Here is a 12556-nt window from a genome sequence, read left to right as displayed (position 1 = left end):
GTTAGCCACACACAGGTTAACCCTAGCCGCCAGCAAAGGAAGGAACAAGAAGTGAAGAGAAGACAGGAAAGATGGGAAAGTGGGAGAGAAAGACGAAGATTGGAGAGGAGGACAGGAAAAGGCGACTGCCGATTTCCTCCAGGTGGGTCAGTCTGGAGGTGCCGTCTATGCGAAGCCGAGGCCGAAGAGGTGTGTTGCCGCCGCCGAAGGCCTTAACGGTCCGAACACCCAGCATCGGCTCAACCTCCACGATCCCCCTTTCCCCAGACACGGCTAAGCCGCGCACGGCTACACGCGGGAGGGTCAAACCCTCGTGTGCTCGGGTACGTGGTGTCGCAACACACCAAACGCCTGCTTACGCAGACGCCCCTGCGGGGAGTTTTAAATTCTGCCACAATTTCTATCGGCTGACACTACTTGAAGAAGATTATTTGGAAAAATGTATCTGCCCTTCGCTCGGAAAAAGACTGCTTAGTTTTTCAGGTATAATAACCAAGCCGTTGCAGGAACACCAATCATGAAGGTTACTTAAAGTGCTGTTTGCACGATTAACAAGTTTTTCGTAATCGTCACCCTCAAAAAACAGGCTGGTGTCATCTGCGTAGATCAAGAACTTCGTATTATCATCAATGTTAACAATGTCATTTATGTAAATATTAAAGAAATACGGTCCCAAAATACTGCCCTGAGGAACACCAAACAAAGTAGGTTTAAATGTGGAGGTGCTGTTGTTTCCTAAAACAGACTGCATAAGAGTACTAAGGTATGATTCCAATAACTTCAAGGCAACACCACGAAGTCCGTATAATTCTAATTTTGTCAGTAAAATACCTCGGTTAAGAGAATCAAATGTCTTTGTAAAGTCTATAGAAACTCCCAGTACGTATCGTTTTTCTTCAAGTTTTTTTAGAATGAACTCTTTTTGATGAAGCAGGAGAAGTTCGGTGGAACAATGTTTGCTAAAACCGTATTGACAGTCAGTCAGTCAGGATGTTATGTTTATCTGTAACTAAAACCAGACGTGAATGGATGGCATTTTCAAGTACTTCAGAAAAAATTGGTAATATAGAAATGGGTCTGTAATTTGCTAAATTATTTTTGTCACCTTTTTTATGTAGAAGACAAACCTTTGCGCACTGTAGGTGTGCTGGAAATTTTTTTTAATTTTTTTTATTTACATAATACTGCAGACCTAATGTGGTCCAAGCAGGAAGGGCAGATAACAAGGCATATTTACAAACGCCATGAAGTTATTGCACTGACAAAAGGTTTGATACATGACACAAATTAGCGAAACAAGTCAAAGGAAATACATTGCACATCAATCAGCCCATCAAAATTCATTTGTAAGATTTCTTTCAAAACTGTCACTTGAGACAATCTGTTCAGGCAGTGCATTCCAATCGTTTATTGTCCGCGGAAAGTATGAGTATTTAAACAAGTTTGTTTTCGCAAAATATGGTGTTAGGGCATGGGTATGTTGGTGACGGGTTTTTCGTGTAGTTGAAGGTGGTAACATAAGGTGAAGAAGAAATTCCAAACTTTCCCTGGATGAGTGAAGGAAGAAATGTTAATCGAGCAATTTTCCGTCTTATATGAAGAGGTTTCATTTCGTTCGAGGCCATTAAAGCAGATGGGGAATCAGTTCTCTTGAATTTATTGCAAATGAAGCGCACAGCCCGTCTTTGCACGTTTTCTATTTTTGCTATATCTTTTTTGATGTACGGGTCCCACACTACAGCCGCATACTCAAGTTTGGGCCGAATAAGAGAGTTATAGGCTAATAGCTTAACGTGACTGGGCGCTCCTTTGAGTTTGTGTTTCAAAAATCCAAGTTTCTTTAACGCAGATGAACTGATGTAATCAACAAGCTGTGAATTTATTAAAACGCCTAAATATTTGTATTTTTCGACTTCCGAGATAGTAGTGCCGTAAGCAGAGTAACTAAAGGGGATAGGACGTTTCTTTCTTGTCATGCGGAAAACCAGTCTTATCAGAATTGAAGACCATTCCTGATCGGTCACACCAGGCCACAATTTCGCGGAAAGCATCATTCAGTAATATTTGGTCAGCCACAGAACTTATTGGGGTGTACAGCATGCAGTCATCGGCAAATAAACCAGTTTTAACATTTCTATCAATGGAACACACAATGTCGTTTATATAAACCAAAAATAACAGTGGACCTAGTATCAGTAAATTTCCTCCATTGTAGGTAGAAAGCAATCCAGTTTACTAAAGTCAAAGGCACGCCTATTAATTTCAGTTTTTCGAGAAGTATATTATGGGGAACTTTATCAAACGCTTTGCTGAAGTCTAAAAAAAATTATGCCCAGTTGTCCAGATTTATCTAATACGGAACTAAAGTTATGGAAAGCAGTAACCAACTGCGTGACAGTTGAAAAACCTTTCCTGAAGCCGTGTTGGAATGGAGACAAGCATCCTTTAGAGTATCAATCACAGTTGATACCTACAAAATCGAACACAGTTTGTGGATATTGGTGGCATCTCTTCCACGTTACTCCCAGTGCCATCTGGCGTGCCCCAAGGAAGTATACTAGGTCCACTGTTATTTTTGGTTTATATAAACGACATTGTGTGTTCCACTGATAGAAATGTTAAAACTGGTTTATTTGCCGATGACTGCATGCTGTACACCCCAATAAGTTCTGTGGCTGACCAAATATTGCTGAATGATGCTTTCCGCGAAATTGTGGCCTGGTGTGACAGATCAGGAATGGTCTTCAATTCTGATAAGACTGGTTTTCCGCATGACAAGAAAGAAACGTCCTATCCCCTTTAGTTACTCTGCTTACGGCACTACTATCTCGGAAGTCGAAAAATACAAATATTTAGGCGTTTTAATAAATTCACAGCTTAACTGGAGCGACCATGTTGATTACATCTGTTCATCTGCGCTAAAAGAACTTGGAAGTATGTGCTTAGCGATAATGTGTTCGATTAGTTTGCAGCAGGTACTCATCAAAGAAATCGGACGGTAATTGCTTAAACACGCGCGGTCCCCTTTTTTATGCACAGGCACAACTCTGGCTGTTAGCCAGTCGGAGGGCAATGAAAAAGACGATAAGGATAAACAGAAAATTTTTGTTAAGAAATGAGCTAATGATTCAGCATAACGGCGTTAAGAAGGCGTTTGGTATGTCATCTGGACCATGCGAACTTTTGGTATCTAACCGGAGTAGGGATTCAACAACGCCTTCGTAGGATACTGTAATTGATTCTTCAGGTGGAAGGTCAAACACATGTTCATTGACACTTTTTTCAGAAAATACAGAATGAAAGTAGGCATTGAAATGCGGAGCAATTGATTGAGGACACGTAATCACGTTGTTATGCACAGTGATTTGATTTATTTGCTTGTGGAAAGTTCGAAGGTGATCCCAAAATTTATGGGGATCATTTCGTTTAAATTGTGGAAGACCCTCTGTAATGTTCTTTTGCTGATCTAATGTTAGAAGAAAGCTCTTCTGCTAAAATAGCTAACTGACTAGAACTGGCGTTCTTAGCTTTTTTCAGCCGTTTAAGCCTTCGTTTTAGGTGAATAATGTGCCGATTTATCCAGGGATTTGCTTTCTTTAAGCGCTTCTTCTTATCGGGTATGAAGCTATTGATACAATATTTACAGTGTCCCTTGAACGTGTTCCATAACTGTGTGACACTGGTTCCCTCAAAGCTTTCATAATCCAATTCCAAGTAATCAAGGATGGATTCATCCAGTGCTTTTGAATAATCTTTTACGTTCTTATGCTTTGCTTTTTTAATACGTCCGTGGACTACAGGTAAAGATACTACTACTAACTTGTGATCAGATATCCCGTCATGAACAGATACTGTGTAATCACAAAAAGAGCGTTTTATGAATACTAAATCTAAGATTGACTCAGTAGAACCATGTATTCTAGTTGTTTCGGTGACTATTTGCTGAAGGTTGTTGGACAACATTATATCATAGATAGCGTCAGCATTTTCAGAACATCCAAGGTTTTCGTTAGACCAGTTTATGGTTGGCAGATTGAAATCCCCTGCAAGTATCAATTTTTTATTTCTGTAGTTGAACAAAAAATCCTGCAGCTTATGCAGATAGTCCAGATCTGAATTAGGGGGCCTATACAGTGCACATAAGATGAAAGTGTAGCCAAATACGTGATTTTCAGAGCAAGGATTTCATAGTTTTCTGGTGAATTTATAACTATAGCGGAAACATTCGGTTTTAGTAAAATGGCTACGCCAGCTCCTCGTGACCCCCCATCACGCCTAAATACAGTGTATGGTGGAGGAAAGATGCAATCATTAGTGATATCACAGTGAAGCCAAGTCTCGGTTATAACAACTATATCAGGGCTGTGAGTAAACAAAGCGATCTCAAGCGCAGTTGCCTTGTTCACTATGCTTTGGGAATTTATGTTTAAGATAACAAGGTCACGAAGAGCTGGGTTATCTAAGCTGGTCTGTCAATCAGAGTTACTAGAAGAGAGAGCAGAAAGGCTAATCCGTTGTTCAGTTGAATCGTTCCAAGCGTACATGCTGTTGCCAATATTGAGCTTGTCATGAACGAGATAAGCCTTCTTTTCAGCCTTCCTTTCGGTTTTGCAAGATTCCCAGAGCAATTTTCGTTTTTTAGTGTGTCCTTAGAATAATCATTTTGTATGGAAAAAGCCGAACCTTTATGTTTACTAACATTTGCATACAGGGCCTTTTTTCATTAAAATCTTGGAAGAATGCGATTACAGGTCGGTTTCAGTTGTTATTTGCTTTTCATATTCTATGTATACGGGCAATGGATGACGTTGAGACACCAAGGTGTTTTTCAAAGACCTCAGCAATCACCTTATTTTTAAGTTCCTCTTCAGTTTCAGAGGTATCTTCCATTATGCCATGTATAATCAAATTCGAGCGACGGCTGCGATCCTCCAGGTCAGTGAGCTTTTGATGTTGCTTGGAAAATGACTGCTTTATGGAATTCATATGCTGTTCGATTGGAGCAAGTGGTTCCATACCGGCCTTGAATTCGCCAAGCAGATGTTCTATGCGATCTAGTCTAGTTGCTCAGGAGATGAGAGATATATCTAGCTTACTTTGGAAAGCTTTCAGTTCCGAAATTTCCTGCTGTATGATGGTTTGGGATTTCATGATTTTATCGAACATTTCTTGAACAGGGGGGCCAGGGTTGCTTTCTACATCACCGCATAAGAGCAGTTTGCACAAAATTAGGCATTCATATGCAATGCACATCAAACGCCGTGGGCACGGCAGGACCAGCAACATACGGTTATCGCTTCTGCATGAGGAGTAGCAACCAACCTGGATAAGCAGAAGGGGAGGCATGCTTAGAGCCACTTTTCCGTGTGGTCCGCCGTGCCCAGTGAAGTCGAAGCGCTGGGGATCTGCTCTTATACCGGTTGTTGAGGATGACGTCACTCCCTAACCGAAGTGGCCGGCAGGGGGACGGATGAGCCTTGCAGTGCCATGGACAGGGGGATCAGTGAAAGTTGTATCAGTTGGTACTGGTAAGCGCGTGTGGTTGTAGCACGTGTCGTTTTCATCGGCGAAGCCAAGCTGCAGAACCTGGATAAGCAGAAGGGGAGGCATGCTTAGAGCCAGTTTTCCGTGTGGTCCGCCGTGCCCAGTCTCCACTGGACTCTGCTCCACTCCACTGGACAGACATGCTCCACTGGACAGACAAATTGACAAATGCTCCACTGGACAGACAACGAATGAAAATATGGTCCAGTGGGACTGCAATAAAGTCAGCAATGTATTTATTCGGGCGGAATTGAATGTCAAAGATACCACTGGAGAAAGTATTTCTTAATTTCATGATAATTGAGAAAACTTCGGTTTCCGAAAGTGGACTCAAATAAGTTGTCTCAAGACGACTGCCAGTCAAGTATTGGGTACAGTCTCCTGGTGGTGCAGGAAACTTCAAGTTTACTAGATAGTCGTTGAAAACATTAGCTAGAATAGTTCTTGAAATTGTTGTGCCATCCACAACTATGTCACTAACTCCTTTTGACGCCTGCACGTTTCGAAATATTGAGTGCAGCTTTTTCCATGTGACGGCCGTGTTTTTGGATGATCCTGAAAAAAGATTATTGAAATAGCTATCTCTGGCATGCGAAGGTCCTTGTTTTATTTATTACGATACTTCTTAAATGATTTAAGCAGTTAGGGATCCCGTTGCTTAAAAAATGCTAGGTACATTGTTTACTTTGCTTTTATTTTACCAAGTAAATCTCGAGTAATCCATGCTTTTCTGATTCTTTTTTCAATTTGGAAAAATTCAGAAATGGAAAGCTTGTTTCTTAAGTGGTTCTTAACAAGTTAAAGAAGATATCAAAAGATATGTTTGCATCAGAATAAGAAAGCACGTTCTCCCAAGACACAGGTGATATTTTTTGGCGAAATTTTTCTAAGTGTCTGGATGAAACATTTCTTAAAGGGATTGGAAGGTTAGTCTCTTTTTCATGATGTGGGATGACTACGTAAACAGGTAACTGATCACTAAGATCGCAAGCTATGACTCCGGATGCAAAATTTTTGATGGAGGAGCTGAGGAGAAAGAAATCTATTAGTGCCGAATACGTACTAGTATTTCTAGTTGGAGAAGAAATAACATTATTTAGGCCATAGCTCTCGTATAACCATATCATTTCTTTTGACTCACGAGTATTAGAAATGAGGTCAATGTTAAAGTCCCTGCCACAAATTAAGTTAAGTATTGAAACAGAGTTTCTACGGAAGCACAGAATATAGCGTGATCACCATTAGGGGGTCGGTACACGACAGAAAAGACATGGTTACACATTGCTATTGTCAACATTTCGCATTCACATTTCGAAAAGGTAAAATCAGGCAAGAGGTCACATCTGAGATTTTCTTTCGGCAACAAGGCAACAACGCCACCACGGCGTAAAGAGCGATTCAGGTAGAACACATCATATCCGGGTATTGAAAAAACATTGTCATCACTAGTATACCAGGTTTCTGAGGGCATAATGACATCAAAACGAAAGCCAATACTATCAAAAAATAAATTCAAATACTGATGTTTATTTCGGGCAGACTGAATATTCAAATGAAAAACCTTCAAACCTTTGAGACGCCTATTACCAAGATGCGACTTTAGTTTGTCAGGAGTAATATGCATAAACAGGTCGCGACACTTGTTAAACCCCTTAAACAAGCGCCATCAAGAGATTTTTAGAATTGATAGCAATGGCTGTGTCACCTTCTTTCTGTCTGACGAGAACTTTGCTGCCACTCTGCCAAACGAAGCGGTAGTTATTGTCACGTGCCCATTGCTTTGCCTCCCAGAGAAGTGCTCGAGTTTGCTTAGCCAGATTACCTTGGATGTACACATTTTTATCTTCATATGGATCCTTCAATTTCTTTCGGATTTTGAACCTGTCATCACGAACAGCCTGTCGAGCGAAGCGAACAGTCATTCTAGGCGTCTTAGTAGGTTTGCATGGCAACAGGTGAATTGCTGTCACATCACTAGTCGTAAGCTGTGGAAGCTCAAGGGAAGCAGCACAGGCGTTCACTTTGAGAAGAAGATCTTCTTGATCTGTTTTTGTATTCCGTGAATTTCTAGGTTTAACTTCCTGTTATGTCTCTCTAGTTCATTGATTTCTTTCGTGATCTCGTCAATCTGTCAATTGCTTTGGTTAGCCTCAAACTGTTGAATGCGCTTTTTCATAACAGCCAGGCTATTGTCATGTTGGCTAAGCTCAGCGATTGCTTTGTCAAACTTTTCAGACATCAACTGAACACTTTCTTCCATTGAAACAACAGTGTCTCAGAGCGACTTTACTTTTTCTTGAAGCTCTGCAACCACAGCAATTTTAACCCCTCGACAGGTTGGACAACACCACTGTTTTAGAGCAAATTCCCCCTTTGATTTGTAAGTTTTGTCTGAGATACCTGAACAAGAACCCAAATGATACGAACAAAAACACTCATTACACACCAGGCAGCCATCATCCGGTTCAACAGATTTGCCACACTCAAAGCATCTATCGTCCCGCTCACTACCCATCTTTGCAAGCTACAGGGCAGTGCTGCAGCAGCACAGGGTAATGAATATACGATAGGTTCAAGCGTTCAGTGACAAACCTGCAGGTACCCGAGCAGTGAGAGATGCGCCTTTTCTGTGCCGCTACAGCTGCCCTTGTGCCCAGGAAAGTCGATGGCAGCTTCTTTTATAGCGGCAGGGGCGAGGCGCAGAACTCCCAAGGTAAATGTACCTGGTCGCGAAGCTTCCATAGAAGCCGATACGTTCAAGACATGGCGGTTCATTAGCAGCTCATGGGGCTTAGCGCCATATGCAGCATATGGCATATGGTGCTATGGCACCACATATGCAGCACCATATGTGGTGGGAACACTTCCGGCGAAACAAAAAATACAGTGGATGTGACGCAATATCCGGTAAGAAAGTGACGTCATCTTGTTGGCACTGGCGCGAAATTTGAGCTTAAGATTGTTTTCGTAGGCCTGCATAGCCAAGGACTCGCGTCCATTGCAACCGACGCGAGTCCTTGGGGCGTTCGCTTGAAGTTATTGTCAGCTTTCTATCTCTAAGCTAATATACACTACTGACTACACAGTGATGTTTAAGCACACTGCCGTTGAAATTGCCTGGGTTTTACTAGGAGGTCTTATCGCTTTCCTGGCAGCTTCCTCAGCTGCAATAAAGGAAGCAGCAGCGTACCACTCATATATATAGCGTTGTTTATTTATTTCGCAGTACGCAGGTATCTTAAAGTGTACATTGCTTGTGTGGCTTGTGCGCTTGTGTTCTAACAAGCAAAAATAACGCCTGTTCATGTCCAAAATTAGCACAACGTTTCAATTTTATTGACTCAAATTCACAACACAAGTTCACGATCAGCACCGACTGGACAATAAATAGAAAAAGTGCGTCTAGACAACATGCACTATGTGCCGATAAATTGGCCTTGCCCATAACATATAGCATTACGCACAGTCAACGTCTCAATAGCAACTGCTTTAAAACAATAGAAAATATCCCGAAAATCACCTCAATAACCATAACATAGAGACGCCAGTGTCCACGTCTGAAAAATAAACACCGACCGTCCGCTTGTGTATCTGGAACTAATATATACCCTGACAATATTTGATCGGCAGGTAGGCTAGATAGATTTCAATTTACTGTCAGGGTGGCCATTTTTACTGTTAATATGGTTAATTTTGCAGGTTTTCAAAACAAAGCAATGTGTTTCCAATATCTAAAAAATATTACTCAATATTCCGCCTTTGTTTCAGGATTGCAGCAAAAAAGCACTGCAACGCGCCATCACACATTTGCCTATCTGATGTTGTGCATACGTGCAATGTAAAGCGCACCTCAAGATTTTGCAATGGGAAATGAAAAGAAGGCTGGTGCACTCCAATAACAGCAGGCGGAAGAACAAGAGCCCCGAAGCAGCTCCGAGTTGTTGCTTTGAGCAAGTTATGCTGTTTTTGTCTCATTACTCACACTTAGATGCCTTATAAAAAGACGACGACAGAATTGCCGACATTCAGACATCAATCAATCAATCAATCAGCAAATGAAACGTGTCGTGATGGCAATGCAAAATAAGGATCGTATACGAGAAAAAAGGACTATATTCTGCAACAAGATTTGCTCCATTAGTCGTTTTTATATCCGCCAGCTTCCGTCACAAGAGTCCAAAAATGTTTTACATGAAGTCTATAAGAACAATAAATGTCCACTGACTCGAGTTAATTGAAAATCGTGTTTCGCAGAGCAGCAGCCGGAGATTTTACTCCTCAGTCAACCCGCCGATGTTAGTGGTGGTCACGCCCCTAGCACTGAGAGCATCCTACCACTCATCTGTACACGAAAGGAAATTTGTCACTTAAATAAACGCAGTGGTAAAATGGCAAGGCAGGACAGAAATGAAGAGGAACAAATTGCCCCATCTCTCTCCTTTACCACTGGGGAACCCCCAAGTACACATTGGTAAAATTTTGCTTCTTTTCAGAAGAGGATACCGCTCCGCGTGCATATGCAAATGTCTACGTGTTTACTGTTACAACACCGCACGAAAGAGTGCAAGCCTTACTGCGCATAAATGCTACAACAAAAAATAATGATGCACCAGGAGAGCTACGATTGCGTGAGGCCACGCAGCCAGCGCTAAGAAGCGAAAGGCAGGATAAGAGAGAAAGAACAACCTGTGTCCCTTTACTTCACCGCTGCGGAGCGCCACCTCCACAAGCCAGAGGACATGCAAATCGACATTAAAGGAAGTTTTATTTTTCGGAACCAGACTGCTCGCCCACATCTCCGAATATTTATTCCATCCGATAGTACGCGAGAAAGCATAGAAAGAGTGCACAATTTACTACTCATATACCAGCATCACGTTACTCCTATGTTACTACTTCAAATTATATACCAATCTGCTGTTTTTTCCACATGTGTTTGCCTTCTTTGTAAGGAGACTCACAGCCACACTCACCGCCTGGCATATACCCTGGGAAATTTCATCTGCTTAGCCTTTGGACTTGTTGCTTAGCTTGACGCTTCACTTGTGCACATTGAAATTAAAGATTTCTTTTTCGTGCAAACCAATGCAACCTGACTCGGGTAAAGAGAGAGAACAAGGCGTTATACACATCCTCTTCACAAACGGTGAGTGTCTTTTCTACCTTCTCATGAAGACGTCTACACAAAGTATGTCCTACTCTCTCCATGGAGAAAAGGCTACCGATGCCTTGCTGAAAAGCATTTTCGCAGCTTTAAACAGAAGATACGAATGGAGGGGAAGGAAGTGAGAGGCTTCCAAAGTCAGATTCCGCAGTACCTTTTACGCTCAAGTAAAGCAGAACTTGGTTGCCCTTAGTAAATGACGCATCTTTTACCCTCAGAAGACATTTCAGTGATGTTCCGACGCAGGCATGGAACCTCAAAAATTTCGCCGCTAACCAACCAGCAAAATAAACTAAGGCATCTTGCTCTACGTCCGAAAGTTCATCTGAGGAAGAATCATATGTAATGCTAAGCGGGACTGTGCTTCCGATACCAAGAGCCGGAGACGGTGCCGAAACGCCAGCAGGAAGAATTGCCAAGACCGTTGTCATGTCCTCGGCACAGTTAGAGTTGTCAGACAGCTTGAACAAGTTATTTATCAAAACATGCGTGAAAGCGGCCTGAAACTGACGATCTGTAGTGTTAGTGTTCGCGCCTGATTTGGACCTGATAATGGAAAAGCTGTCTTCAAGCGTGTCCTGATTTAATCGTCTGGCCAGAAGATAAGAAAGTCCATAATTAATTGTGAGATAATCAAAGAGCATTAAAACAGACCGCATGCTTAAACAGAACCCGCGTATGAAACGCGGCTGCCGTGCACAGCCAACTACTTGCAGGCTTTCAAAGACTGCAACACATTCCTGCAGAAACTCTCTGTGAACAGAGTATGCACATCGCAGATGCATAACGTGTCTTTGCAACCCTGCGTGAACTGTTAAGGCAGTCAAACAAGCGATCTATCCTTTCTACAAATCGTGCAGTATGAATTGCCTCAGCGGGAAGCACCTGAAAAGTGACCAGGGTGTGCATTGCAGCATCGCAATGGTTGCTGAAAACTTGTGCGGCTAATTTTACAGAGATCTTTGATGCGAAGGTTAGGTTAAGATGTCTGTCGTTCAACCTCGGTATCGAACGTATCTCGTGCGTGCGGTCCTTTTCATAAGCCTGCCTAATGTAACGGCTCTTCACAAGGTGATCACCTATTCTGAAATCATACTTAAATAGCATGTTTCGGGGGCATTTAGGTAAGTGCGGAGCATCAGAAAGGAAAAAGAGCCGCCTTCCGTCTATGTCTCTATACGGCTCCTCGGTGGTGACTAGGCTTGCAAAAAGGGACACGTTCTGGCTTCCTCGGTCACAGACTACCGCTACTGGCTGCAAGCCAGAGTCCACAAGGGACTTGCAGCATTGCAAAAGAAAGTCCTTGAAAATACTCGCGGGTGTTCCTACATGGGCAAAAAAAATAGCCAAGTGGTTGTTTCCAGGCCGTTCGGATTCCTTTTGCCATAAAGACAAGAGCCTTGTTGCAGACGTTATTGCCTTGAACACCATTATATCCTTCAAGACCTTCAAACCTGTCATGCGATGGGTTGTAGGAAAGTTCCTTTTTAATGTGCATTTCATCGAGAACAATGCAACAGGCTCTGTCACTCATGGAAAAGCCAGTCGCTCGTCTCTTTAAAAGGTCAAAGATTTCCAGGAAAAACCGAGCCCTTAGTGGCACACGCTGAAGCCATAACTGCAAGGATCGCACTGATGACAGCCTAAGTCGCCTGCAGTACTTATAACCCTTGGGACTATGGAAGTAGAGCCCTAAGGCAAAGGATTTGTTTTGGCTTGACCATCGGCGACCAAGCCGGCTCACATCGTTCTCTCTCAGCTGAGCCTCCACAAGTGCAGCAACAGCTGGAGACACGTGTGAGCGGACGCTCCGGACGACTTCCTCTCTCGTTGGGGCTTGACGCTGCC

General features: G+C 42.5%; 1 pseudogene; it reads right to left on the bottom strand.

Annotated features, from left to right (window-relative positions):
- Positions 1–10542: 10542 nt before the first annotated feature.
- Positions 10543–11815, bottom strand: LOC142578147 (uncharacterized; annotated as a pseudogene).
- Between the last annotated feature and the right edge of the window lie 741 nt (positions 11816–12556).

This window comes from Dermacentor variabilis, chromosome 4, assembly GCF_050947875.1.
Source record: "Dermacentor variabilis isolate Ectoservices chromosome 4, ASM5094787v1, whole genome shotgun sequence".
In the NCBI taxonomy this organism is placed as follows: Eukaryota; Metazoa; Arthropoda; class Arachnida; order Ixodida; family Ixodidae; genus Dermacentor; species Dermacentor variabilis.
Note: the sequence above shows the minus strand (reverse complement) of the source record. Positions and strands in the feature narration are given on the sequence as shown.